This window comes from Aegilops tauschii, chromosome 3 (genome assembly GCF_002575655.3).
Source record: "Aegilops tauschii subsp. strangulata cultivar AL8/78 chromosome 3, Aet v6.0, whole genome shotgun sequence".
NCBI lineage: Eukaryota > Viridiplantae > Streptophyta > Magnoliopsida > Poales > Poaceae > Aegilops > Aegilops tauschii.
Window position 1 is genome coordinate 50,216,627 of NC_053037.3, and position 2,588 is coordinate 50,219,214.

General features: G+C 44.2%; 1 long non-coding RNA gene across 1 annotated transcript; it reads right to left on the bottom strand.

Moving 5' to 3' along the window:
• Positions 1 to 686: 686 nt before the first annotated feature.
• LOC120975343 (uncharacterized) lies at positions 687 to 2,239 on the bottom strand. Its single transcript, XR_005771124.3, has 2 exons — positions 1,299 to 2,239; positions 687 to 1,023 (listed from the first exon to the last, which is right to left on the bottom strand). It is a non-coding gene; the product is annotated as an uncharacterized lncRNA (long non-coding RNA).
• Between the last annotated feature and the right edge of the window lie 349 nt (positions 2,240 to 2,588).

Here is a 2,588-nt window from a genome sequence, read left to right on the forward strand (position 1 = left end):
TTTTTTTAAAGTTCATAGATTTTGAAAAGATGTTCACAAATTTGGGAAAAGTTCACAAATTTGAATAAAACTTCATGTATTTTGGAAAAAGGTTCATCAATTTTGAAAAAAAGTTCATGAATTTGAAAAGAATCCGCGCATTGAAGGAATAAGAAAAAGGAGAAAGAAAGAAAAAAAGAAAAACCGAATAAAAACGTCTAAAAAAGCTCACGAACGGAAGAAAATAAATAAAATGAACAAAAAGCAATTTGTTCACATCAGGTGCGATAGCATAGTGGTTAGCGCTCTTTCAGACTGAAGGCGCCGAATAGGAAATGCCCAGAACGTAGGCTTGCATAATTAGATTATGTAGGTCCAGCATTATTGGTTGACTAGTCCCCCCTCCTCCCGCCCCGTGCAAATTTCAGCGGGGCCCGCTTTCCCTAATTACCAATCATCACAACCCACGCCAGCCCCGTAAAACCCCCATAGTTGTACCATTGCTCGAGATACATGTTTGTTTTGCTGCTCTCTATTCCACTCAGTTTAAGTACAGGCCAACACTTCAGGCTTTGGTTTGAGCTTTTCATGTCGCCATCCCATCGTCCATGGCCTAGCAAGCCCAGGCTACTTCTGGCACTTTCTTCTTGTTCATCTTCTTCTTTTCTTCTTCTTCTTTCCTGCTCTGCATCGAGTCATGGTGGTCGTGACAGAAACTAATCATCCTTATTCCTCAAACAATCATGATGAATTGCTCCGATGATTACAATGGGTGAGATGAACACACACAAAAAAGGAAAACAACTACAGCTTTCTAAGTAACACATGAAAAGCATCATCATCCGCAGATGACCCCAAAGTCACCGAATTGAGATCACTTATGGCAGCAGCACTCCGGGTAGGGGTCGTGCTTGCAGTAGCTCCTGAGAAAGTTGTAGCCTTTGCTTACGCAGAAGTTTCGGCACCTGAGCTGGTCGTTGTCTCCCACCGGCTTGCTGCAACTCCACTCCTCTACGCAGTATCTGTTGGGATAGTAGCCGTTGTCTGCATGCGGACGCACGCACGCGCGCGCGCGCACACACACACACACAAAATGGACGAACAATTAGTACGTGTGTTCTCCATATGAAAGAAAGAATTAGGAATGAAGAGCATCACATAGTAACCCCTCCATGAGATATACTATGTTTTGGATATTTCAATATGAACTACATCGGGACTGAAATGAATAAACAAACACACTAAAACATGTTTATGTACATCTGATTTAAAAAAAAAACTTATATTCATGGACGGAAGGAGTGAGAAGTACTATATACCCTCTGCATTGCAGGAGGACAGGAAAACCGACATGAACAAAAAAGCTACGGCCAGGCGCAGAAACTGTGTGTTGTTCCTGTCATGTGCCATGGCTAATGAGTACTGTAGTTAGCTAATTGATCCTCTTCTTCTAGATAGTGTCGTATTTTTGGTCTAATGCTTGTGTTTCGTGTGATGGTGTTCATAGTATATATAGTGGTTCTTGGGAGGATTAAGGGGGAGGTTAATCAATTCTTGTCCTTATCTTCTTGTCGTACATTAATGCAATATATGAAGAACCTAATTATTGTCTTACTACCATCTATAGTTGGAGTTGCATTAATGTTTGCTTATCATTAGACTCAGTTTTTTTTCCGATAAAGATCATTAGACTCAATTGACCGATGAAATATCAAATAGGCATCAGATTACTGATGGTGTCATCCATCAGACTAGTCATCTATCGTTGGATGTGAACAACCAGGGGTGTCCGATGCGTTGTGCCCATGACCCGCGAGAGAGGATGTTTCAGGCACTAACTACGTGCTTCCTCGTTTGTAACTGCTCCCGCAACGAACGCACACCACCATCGGGGGTAACTCTCCATGTGTTTCTTCTTCATCAATTCCTGGTTGCTTCCTAGAGTAGATGCTCCTGTCTAGTTGATGCAAAAATGACGCACTTGACCCGTGAGTTTTAGTACCGCGATATCCCTATTCCAGATGTGCGTCGTCTTATTGGTGTACTAGATGGTTGGTGGTCTATGTTGGGGAACGTAGTAATTCAAAAAAAATTCCTACAATCACGCAAGATCTATCCAGGAGATGCATAGCAACGAGACGGGAGGGTGTGTCCACGTATCCTCGTAGACCGAAAGCGGAAGAGTTTAGTAACGTGATTGATGTAATCGAACGTCTTCACGATCCAACCGATCCAAGTAACGAACATACGGCACCTCCATGTTCAGCACTCGTTCAGCACTCGTTCAGCACAATGACGTCCCTCGAGCTCTTGACCCAGTTGATGGTCGAGGGAGAGTTCCGTCAACACGACGGTGTGGCGACGGTGTTGGTGATGTGATCCGCGCAGGGCTTCGCCTAAGCACTACAACAATATGACCGAGGTGGTAAACTGTGGAAGGGGGCACCGCACACGGCTAAAGAACAATTTATGTGTCTTTGGGGTGCCCCCTGGCCACGTATATAAAGGAGGGGGAGGAGGAGGCCGGCGGCCAAGGAGGGTGCGCTAAGGGGGTGATGACCCACAAGTATAGGGGGTCAATTGTAGCTCTTTTCGATAAGTAAGAGTGT